Here is an 11,531-nt window from a genome sequence, read left to right as displayed (position 1 = left end):
CGCGTTCAAAATTATCCTAGTTCGAATTCTTCTTCTGGACATGTAGGTTCAAAACTGTCTCAACTTCCCTCCGGCTCTTTTAGTTGTTTCCGCCGCCGGATATACTCTGAAGTGCACAAGAGAATATTCCGGTCGCGTGCGTGGTGCTTCCTCTCTTGGTAGCGATTTGGAATTTATTTTGCAAGGTCAACTCTTCTCAAACGTAAAAAGAATTTGACGGTCACGCATTTTTCCTTACTTTTGTAATTTACGAACTTCAACTTCTGAGGCTGGGCACGCGCGAGCTAACAAAAAAACAAGGGATGTTATTGTTCGAAATTGACTTTATTTGTTCCTCGTTATCATATACGAATAACGTTTGATGAAGCTAAGATTTTGTGATTACTGGAACTATCACTTTACACTACTACAACTATTACGCCTGCTCATATTATTTCTACGCATATTATAGTTACTATACCATAAACAGTGATGTCATGGTTGCAGATCGCAAAACTAGATTATGAAATAGGAAACAGAGACGTTGATTTGAGTTACGGTTGTGACGAATCCTCAAGGCATAATGTTTATATAGGGCATAACTATATATTTCTGGATAACGCACAATTGCTATTTGGAATCCATTTTCGCAATGCTCTTATACAAAATTTTAAACAGGATATTGCGTTGACTATGTAACACTAACTCGCCCACGCTTCCACTTCATAAAAAGTAAAGCAGGAAAAGATGCTATCGGCTATCGATATTTTTGTTTTTTATGACGAGCGTTAAAAATGCTAAATTATTGCAATTCAGCTACCGAGTATTATAAGCCAAATTGTTACTTTTTTAAAACACAAGCTCACATAATAAGCGGCGTGCCGAAACGCACCAAGTAAACTTTTACTCAAGAATGGCGGGAGAAAAATAGTTTTGCCATTTTCTTTAAAAGTCCACGCGACAATAGACTATAAAATTGTAAAGAAACTAAAGGTTTTGCCGGTGAACCAGCACTACCAAAGGAATCATAGCGCCGCGCAAAGCGCCTAATTTAACTCGCAGACTTTGCTCTGCTTCGGGTTTTGGAATTCTAAGTTGCCGCATGTGATTTCAGCCTCAAACCTTACGAGTGCCGACAATAACGCGCATTGCCTTGTGCTCATGCACACCGTTTATACATTTACGCTTAAGTTAGAGACGGGTGTTCGAAACTTTGCTTAGTGCCAGTTTGAGCCGCGTTATTCTGTTAAAACATGGCAGTCGGTATTACATTAAGAGCTTTGCGTGTGGTGTCGTCATTCTTCTTCTTCCCCTGTGCTGAACATGCTATTAACCATGACCTGTCCTGCTTAGGGGCCTCTCCAGCCCATGTCACTCTGTAATTCGCAGGAGAGCAAAAGTGGGTCACCACCAGCTTGTTCTGAATATGTTTTTCTCTCTGTAGAGATAAGATAACGGGAGTGAACAGCCGTGCTTCCACATGTCTAGAGGAGGAAAGGGTAAAGACTGCTTTCCCTAAACCAGTCCAGTTTTATCTACCCTCTCCATCTTGGACACATGAAATGTGTAGTGCTTCATGAAACAAGCCATTCTTGGCTTGTTGCAGCCAAGCTTCAGTCGTGCGGCCTCGCGAGTCCCTGCTCAACTTTTGCCGAGTCATGGAGTCAACATCGCCTTTTGCTGGTGGCAAAAATGGTTCAGTTCCATCTGCGCGCGTCTCTCAGCCGACTACCGCATATTGTGAAGCGACTTACATCGACGCCTGCCGAATCCTGGCTGTTTCCCGTAGCAAAATGGACTTGATGCGTTCCCGTCGACAAAGCGTGTGCCTGTGCTGGCGCTTTTTCGTGAACATGGTGATAAAGAAAGCGGAGGAAATCATGTCTGCCTCGTGTCCTGATGACTCCTACAGTGACTCTGATGAAGACGACATTGTTGTGCTTGTGTAAAAACGCGACTCCTTCGACAGCTTCGTTTGATGAGAACAAAGCCGACAAGGACCCTGTGCCTGCTAAATGTGATCAATGCTGCCAACAACCCTCTCCCTGGAACTTTTATATAATTTGTATCCATGCCCATATTTTATGTCCGTTTCTAATTAAGCCAAGCTTGGGTAAATAAACTATAGTTTCATTTCGAACCCTTTCTTGCTACTCATATTATTAAGGGAGGCTTTGCATGCTTCATTTTTTGAAAATTGCCTATTCGCGATGCACTTCGTATTTCCTTAATTGCTCTCAAAATAGTTGCCAGAAAAACAATGTTTTTTTTTTCACGGGCTCGTTTGCTGCCTGTCGCAGTTCTTTTTCTCACCGTACCCTCCAAATCTTGTTTGAATAGTTAACACGCAGGAACGAAGAAAGGAACAAATGTATACACTGATTTATTGTTGGTAGAGCATTCAGTAGTAATTTCAATATTGTTTCCATTATTCCTGTACAGTAGGATATGGAGGCTAATTTGGATGGAAAGTTTTCTTGTCCCTTCCGAGTAAAGCTGCTAATAGCACTAGCAGTTCACGTGCAAGAAAAATAGAAGGGTTCGATGGTGCTGAACCTAATATAGAGGAAAATCATGAGATCAGCTGCTCTAGAAGTCGAGGATATTTTCGATGAACATGCATTTGGGAAACAACAAAGTGAAAAGCGCCTTCAAAGGAATCTCAGCTCGAATCGACTTTACCAATTGCTTTCACACACCTCATCTAAAAACAAAAGCGGCATTTTACGAGCCGCGTGTTACACAAATTCTTGCAAACCTTGGGTCGGTGAAAACCATAAGCATGTATTCGCAAGCGTTTCTCCCAAGGGTGATATAAAAAAATTATTCAGCGCGCTGGTTAGGCCAAATTGACGCAGAATATGGAGGTAGGCGCCTATAAGTAAGCAACAATAAATGTAAACCCAATTGTTCTGCACAAATATACAGAAACATAAACTGGATGCGAATGCAACATTACATACGTCTAAATAATGGAATTGACAATGCAAAGGATCGAAATTGGACACTAGAAAGGGGCGCCCTAAGCACGTTCAAAATTATCCTAGTTCGAATTCTTCTTCTGGACATGTAGCTTCGAAACTGTCTCAACTTCCCTCCGGCTCTTTTAGTTGTTTCCGCCGCCGGACATACTCTGAAGTGCACAAGAGAATATTCCGTTCGCGTGCGTGGTGCTTCCTCTCTTGGTAGCGATTTGGAATTTATTTTGCAAGGTCAACTCTTCTCAAACGTAAAAAGAATTTGACGGTCACGCATTTTTCCCTACTTTTGTAATTTACGAACTTCAACTTCTGAGGCTGGGCACGCGCGAGCTAACAAAAAAAAACAAGGGATGTTATTGCTCGAAATTGATTTAAATTGTTTCTCGTTATCATATACGAATAACGTTTGATAAAGCTAAGATTTTGTGATCACTGGAACTGTCACTTTCCACTGCTACAACTATTACGCCTGTTCATATTATTTCTACGCATATTATAGTTACTATACCATAAACAGTGATGTCATGGTTGCAGATCGGAAAACCAGAGTATGAAATAGGAAACAGAGACGTTGATTTGAGTTACGGTTGTGACGAATCCTCAAGGCATAATGTTTATATAGGGCATAACTATGTGTTTCTGGATAACGCACACTTGCCATTTGGAATATATTTTCGCAATGCTCTTATACAAAATTTTAAACAGGATATTGCGCGACTATGTAACACTATCTCGCCCACGCTTCCACTCCATCAAAAAATAAAGCAGGAAAAGATGCTATCGGCTATCGATATTTTTTGTCTTTTATGACGAGCATTAAAAATGCTAAATATTGCAATTCAGCTACCGAGTATTATAAGCCAAATTATCACTTTTTTAAAACACAAGCTCACATAATAGGCGGCGTGCCGAAACGCAACAAATAAACTTTTACTCACGCATGGCGGGAGAAAAATCGTTTTGTCATTTTCTTTAAAAGTCCACGCGTCAATAAACTATAAAATTGTAAAAAAAACTAAAGGTTTTACCGGTGAGCCAGCACTGCCAAAGGAATCACAGCGCCGCGAAAAGCGCCTTATTTAACTCGCAGACTTTGCTCTGCTTCGGGTTTTGGAATTCTAATTTGCCGAATGGGATTTCAGCCTCAAACCGTACCAGTGCCGACAATAACGCGCATTGCCTTGTGCTCATGCGCATAGTTTATACATTTACGCTTAAGTTATAGACAGGTATTCAAAACTGTGCTTAGTGCCAGTTTGGTAGTTTGAGCCGCGTTATTCTGTTAAAACATGGCCGTCGGTATTACGTTAAGAGTTTTGCGTGTGGTGTCGTCATTCTTCTTCTTCCCCTGTGCTGAACATGCTTTTAACCATGACCTGTCCTGCTTAGGGGCCTCTCCAGCCCATGTCACTCTGTAATTCGCAGGAGAGCAAAAGTGAGTCACCACCAGCTGGTTCTGAATATGTTTTTCTTTCTGTAGAGATAAGATAACGGGAGTGAACAGCCGGGCTTCCACATGTCTAGAGGAGGAAAGGGCAAAGACTCTGCTTTCCCTAAACCAGTCCAGTTTTATCTACACTCTCCATCTTGGACACATGAAATGTGTAGTGCTTCATAAAACAAGCCATTCTTGGCTTGTTGCAGCCAGGCTTCAGTTGTGCGGCCTCGCGAGTCCCTGCTCAACTTTTGTCGAGTCATGGAGTCAACATCGCCTTTTGCTGGTGGCAACAATGGTTCAGTTCAATCTGCGCGCGTCTCTCAGCCGACTACCGCATATTGTGAAGCGACTTACATCGACGCCTGCCGAATCCTCGCTGTTTCCCGCAGCAAAATGGACGTGATGCGTTCCCGTCGACAAAGCGTGTGCCTGCGCTGGCGCCTTTTCGTGAACATGGTGATAAAGAAAGCGGAGGAAATCATGTCTGCCTCGTGTCCTGATGACTCCTACAGTGACTCTGATGAAGGCGACATTGTTGTGCTTGTGTAAAAACGCGACTCCTTCGACAGCTTCGTTTGATGAGAGCGAAGCCGACAAGGACCCTGTGCCTGCTAAATGTGATCAATGCTGCCAACAACGCTCTCCCTGGAACTTGTATATAATTTGTATCCATGGCCATATTTTATGTTCGTTTCTAATTAAGCCAAGCTTGGGTAAATAAACTATAGTTTCATTTCGAACTCTTTCTTGCTATTCATATTATTAAGGGAGGCTTTGCATGCTTCATTTTTTGTAAATTGCCTATTCTCGATGCACTTCGTATTTCCTAAATTGCTCTCAAAATAGTTGCCAGAAAAACATTGTTTTTTTTTTTTCACGCGCTCGTTTGCTGCCTGTCGCAGTCCTTTTTCTCACCGTACCCTCCAAATCTTGTTTGAATAGTTACCACGCAGGAACGAAGAAAGGAACAAATGTATACACTGATTTATTGTTGGTAGAGCATTCAGTAGTAATTTCAATATTGTTTCCATTATTCCTATACAGTAGGTTATGGAGGCTAGTTTGGATGGAGAGTTTTCTTGTCCCTTCCGAGTAAAGCTGCTTATAGCACTAACAGTTCACGTGCAAGAAAAATAGAGGGTTCAATGGTGCTGAACCTAATATAGAGGAAAATCATGAGATCAGCTGCTATAGTAGTCGAGGATATTTTCGATGAACATGCAATTGGGAAACAACAAAGTGAAAAGCGCCTTCAAAGGAATCTCAGCTCGAATCGGCTTTAGCAATCGCTTTCACACACCTCATCTAAAAACAAAAGCGGCATTTTACGAGCCACGTGTTACACAAATTCTTGCAAACCTTGGGTCGGTGAAAACCATAAGCATGTATTCGCAAGCGTTTCTCCCAAGGGTGATATAAAAAAATTGTTCAGTGCGCTGGTTAGGCCAAATTGACGCAGAATATGGAGGTAGGCGCCTATTAGTAAGCAACAATAAATGTAAACCCAATTGTTCTGCACAAATATACAGAAACATAAGCTGCATGCGAATGCAAAATTACATACGTCTAAATAATGGAATTGACAATGCGAAGGATCGAAATTGGACACTAGAAAGGGGCGCCCTAAGCGCGCTCGAAATTATCCTAGTTCGAATTCTTCTTCTGGACATGTAGCTTCGAAACTGTCTCAACTTCCCTCCGGCTCTTTTAGTTGTTTCCGCCGCCGGACATACTCTGAAGTGCACAACAGAATATTCCGGTCGCGTGCGTGGTGCTTCCTGTCTTGGTAGCGATTTGGAATTTATTTTGCAAGGTCAACTCTTCTCAAACGTAAAAAGAATTTGACGGTCACGCATTTTTCCTTACTTTTGTAATTTACGAACTTCAACTTCTGAGGCTGGGCGCGCGCGAGCTAACAAAAAAACAAGGGATGTTATTGCTCGAAATTGACTTAAATTGTTCATCGTTATCATATACGAATAACGTTTGATAAAGCTAAGATTTTGTGATCACTGGAACTGTCACTTTCCACTGCTACAACTATTACGCCTGTTCATATTATTTCTACGCATATTACAATTACTATACCATAAACAGTGATGTCATGGTTGCAGATCGGAAAACCAGAGTATGAAATAGGAAACAGAGACGTTGATTTTAGTTACGGTTGTGATGAATCCTCAAGGCATAATGTTTATATAGGGCATAACTATATATTTCTGGATAACGCACACTTGCTATTTGGAATACATTTTCGCAATGCTCTTATACAAAATTTTAAACAGGATATTGCGTTGACTATGTAACACTAACTCGCCCACGCTTCCACTTCATCAAAAAATAAAGCAGGAAAAGATGCTATCGGCTATCGATATTTTTTTGTTTTTTATGACGTGCGTTAAAAATGCTAAAATATTGCAATTCAGCTACCGAGTGTTATAACCAAATTATTACTTTTTTAAAACACAAGCTCACATAATAAGCGGGGTACCGAAACGCACCAAATACACTTTTACTCACGCATGGCGGGAGAAAAATCGTTTTGTCATTTTCTTTAAAAGTCCACGCGTCAATAAACTATGAAATTGTAAAAAAAACTAAAGGTTTTACCGGTGAGCCAGCACTACCAAAGGAATCACAGCGCCGCGAAAAGCGCCTTATTTAACTCGCAGACTTTGCTCTGCTTCGGGTTTTGGAATTCTAAGTTGCCGAATGGGATTTCAGCCTCAAGCCGTAGCAGTGCCGACATTAACGCGCATTGCCTTGTGCTCATGCGCATAGTTTATACATTTACGCTTAAGTTATAGACAGGTATTCGAAACTGTGCTTAGTGCCAGTTTGGTAGTTTGAGCCGCGTTATTCTGTTAAAACATGGCCGTCGGTAATACGTTAAGAGTTTTGCGTGTGGCGTCGTCATTCTTCTTCTTCCCCTGTGCTGAACATGCTTTTAACCATGACCTGTCCTGCTTAGGGGCCTCTCCAGCCCATGTCACTCTGTAATTCGCAGGAGAGCAAAAGTGAGTCACCACCAGCTGGTTCTGAATATGTTTTTCTCTCTGTAGAGATAAGATAACGGGAGTGAACAGCCGGGCTTACACACGTCTAGAGGAGGAAAGGGTAAAGACTCTGCTTTCCCTAAAGCAGTCCAGTTTTATCTACCCCCTCCATCTTGGACACATGAAATGCGTAGTGCTTCATGAAACAAGCCATTTTTGGCTTGTTGCAACCAAGCTTCAGTCGTGCGGCCTCGCGAGTCCCTGCTCAACTTTTGCCGAGTCATGGAGTCAACATCGCCTTTTGCTGGTGGCAAAAATGGTTCAGTTCCATCTGCGCGCGCCTCTCAGCCGACTACCGCATATTGTGAAGCGACTTACATCGACGCCTGCCGAATCCTGGCTGTTTCCCGTAGCAAAATGGACTGATGCGTTCCCGTCGACAAAGCGTGTGCCTGCGCTGGCGCTTTTTCGTGAACATGGTGATAAAGAAAGCGGAGGAAATCATGTCTGCCTCGTGTCCTGATGACTCCTACAGTGACTCTGATGAAGACGACATTGTTGTGCTTGTGTAAAAACGCGACTCCTTCGACAGCTTCGTTTGATGAGAACAAAGCCGACAAGGACCCTGTGCCTGCTAAATGTGATCAATGCTGCCAACAACCCTCTCCCTGGAACTTTTATATAATTTGTATCCATGGCCATATTTTATGTCCGTTTCTAATTAAGCCAAGCTTGGGTAAATAAACTATAGTTTCATTTCGAACTCTTTCTTGCTATTCATATTATTAAGGGAGGCTTTGCGCGCTTCATTTTCTGTAAATTGCCTATTCTCGATGCACTTCGTATTTCCTAAATTGCTCTCAAAATAGTTGCCAGAAAAACATTGTTTTTTTTTTTTCACGCGCTCGTTTGCTGCCTGTCGCAGTCCTTTTTCTCACTGTACCCTCCAAATCTTGTTTGAATAGTTAACACGCAGGAACGAAGAAAGGAACAAATGTATACACTGATTTATTGTTGGTAGAGCATTCAGTAGTAATTTCGATATTGTTTCCATTATTCCTATACAGTAGGTTATGGAGGCTAATTTGGATGGAGAGTTTTCTTGTCCCTTCCGAGTAAAGCTGCTTATAGCACTAACAGTTCACGTGCAAGAAAAATAGAAGGGTTCAATGGTGCTGAACCTAATATAGAGGAAATTTATGAGATCAGCTGCTCTAGTAGTCGAGGATATTTTCGATGAACATGCAATTGGGAAAGAACAAAGTGAAAAGCGCCTTCATAGGAATCTCAGCTCGAATCGACTTTACCAATCGCTTTCACACACCTCATCTAAAAACAAAAGCGGCATTTTACGAGCCGCGTGTTACACAAATTCTTGCAAACCTTGGGTCGGTGAAAACCATAAGCATGTATTCGCAAGCCTTTCTCCAAAGGGTGATATAAAAAAATTATTCAGCGCGCTGGTTAGGCCAAATTGACGCAGAATATGGAGGTAGGCGCCTATAAGTAAGCAACAATAAATGTAAACCCAATTGTTCTGCACAAATATACAGAAACATAAACTGGATGCGAATGCAACATTACATACGTCTAAATAATGGAATTGACATTGCAAAGGATCGAAATTGGACACTAGAAAGGGGCGCCCTAAGCGCGTTCAAAATTATCCTAGTTGGAATTCTGCTGGACATGTAGCTTCGAAACTGTCTCAACTTCCCTCCGGCTCTTTTAGTTGTTTCCGCCGCCGGACATACTTTGAAGTGCACAAGAGAATATTCCGTTCGCGTGCGTGGTGCCTCCTCTCTTGGTAGCGATTTGGAATTTATTTTGCAAGGTCAACTCTTCTCAAACGTAAAAAGAATTTGACGGTCACGCATTTTTCCTTACTTTTGTAATTTATGAACTTCAACTTCTGAGGCTGGGCACGCGCGAGCTAACAAAAAAAACAAGGGATGTTATTGCTCGAAATTGACTTAAATTGTTTCTCGTTATCATATACGAATAACATTTGATAAAGCTAAGATTTTGTGATCACTGGAACTGTCACTTTCCACTGCTACAACTATTACGCCTGGTCATATTATTTCTACGCATATTATAGTTACTATACCATAAACAGTGATGTTATGGTTGCAGATCGGAAAACCAGAGTATGAAATAGGATACAGAGACGTTGATTTGAGTTACGGTTGTGACGAATCTTCAAGGCATAATGTTTACATAGGGCATAACTATGTATTTCTGGATAACGCACACTTGCTATTTGGAATACATTTTCGCAATGCTCTTATACAAAATTTTAAACAGGATATTGCGTTGACTATGTAACACTATCTCGCCCACGCTTCCACTCCATCAAAAAATAAAGCAGGAAAAGATGCTATCGGCTATCGATATTTTTGTTTTTTATGACGAGCGTTAAAAATGCTAAATTATTGCAATTCAGCTACCGAGTATTATAAGCCAAATTGTTACTTTTCTAAAACACAAGCTCACATAATAAGCGGCGTGCCGAAACGCACCAAGTAAACTTTTACTCAAGAATGGCGGGAGAAAAATAGTTTTGCCATTTTCTTTAAAAGTCCACGCGACAATAGACTATAAAATTGTAAAGAAACTAAAGGTTTTGCCGGTGAACCAGCACTACCAAAGGAATCATAGCGCCGCGCAAAGCGCCTAATTTAACTCGCAGACTTTGCTCTGCTTCGGGTTTTGGAATTCTAAGTTGCCGCATGTGATTTCAGCCTCAAACCTTACGAGTGCCGACAATAACGCGCATTGCCTTGTGCTCATGCACACCGTTTATACATTTACGCTTAAGTTAGAGACGGGTGTTCGAAACTTTGCTTAGTGCCAGTTTGAGCCGCGTTATTCTGTTAAAACATGGCAGTCGGTATTACATTAAGAGCTTTGCGTGTGGTGTCGTCATTCTTCTTCTTCCCCTGTGCTGAACATGCTATTAACCATGACCTGTCCTGCTTAGGGGCCTCTCCAGCCCATGTCACTCTGTAATTCGCAGGAGAGCAAAAGTGGGTCACCACCAGCTTGTTCTGAATATGTTTTTCTCTCTGTAGAGATAAGATAACGGGAGTGAACAGCCGTGCTTCCACATGTCTAGAGGAGGAAAGGGTAAAGACTGCTTTCCCTAAACCAGTCCAGTTTTATCTACCCTCTCCATCTTGGACACATGAAATGTGTAGTGCTTCATGAAACAAGCCATTCTTGGCTTGTTGCAGCCAAGCTTCAGTCGTGCGGCCTCGCGAGTCCCTGCTCAACTTTTGCCGAGTCATGGAGTCAACATCGCCTTTTGCTGGTGGCAAAAATGGTTCAGTTCCATCTGCGCGCGTCTCTCAGCCGACTACCGCATATTGTGAAGCGACTTACATCGACGCCTGCCGAATCCTGGCTGTTTCCCGTAGCAAAATGGACTTGATGCGTTCCCGTCGACAAAGCGTGTGCCTGTGCTGGCGCTTTTTCGTGAACATGGTGATAAAGAAAGCGGAGGAAATCATGTCTGCCTCGTGTCCTGATGACTCCTACAGTGACTCTGATGAAGACGACATTGTTGTGCTTGTGTAAAAACGCGACTCCTTCGACAGCTTCGTTTGATGAGAACAAAGCCGACAAGGACCCTGTGCCTGCTAAATGTGATCAATGCTGCCAACAACCCTCTCCCTGGAACTTTTATATAATTTGTATCCATGCCCATATTTTATGTCCGTTTCTAATTAAGCCAAGCTTGGGTAAATAAACTATAGTTTCATTTCGAACCCTTTCTTGCTACTCATATTATTAAGGGAGGCTTTGCATGCTTCATTTTTTGAAAATTGCCTATTCGCGATGCACTTCGTATTTCCTTAATTGCTCTCAAAATAGTTGCCAGAAAAACAATGTTTTTTTTTTCACGGGCTCGTTTGCTGCCTGTCGCAGTTCTTTTTCTCACCGTACCCTCCAAATCTTGTTTGAATAGTTAACACGCAGGAACGAAGAAAGGAACAAATGTATACACTGATTTATTGTTGGTAGAGCATTCAGTAGTAATTTCAATATTGTTTCCATTATTCCTGTACAGTAGGATATGGAGGCTAATTTGGATGGAAAGTTTTCTTGTCCCTTCCGAGTAAAGCTGCTAATAGC

This window comes from Amblyomma maculatum, chromosome 3, assembly GCF_055883805.1.
Source record: "Amblyomma maculatum isolate TAMU_Amacu chromosome 3, ASM5588380v1, whole genome shotgun sequence".
Classification (NCBI taxonomy): domain Eukaryota; kingdom Metazoa; phylum Arthropoda; class Arachnida; order Ixodida; family Ixodidae; genus Amblyomma; species Amblyomma maculatum.
Note: the sequence above shows the minus strand (reverse complement) of the source record.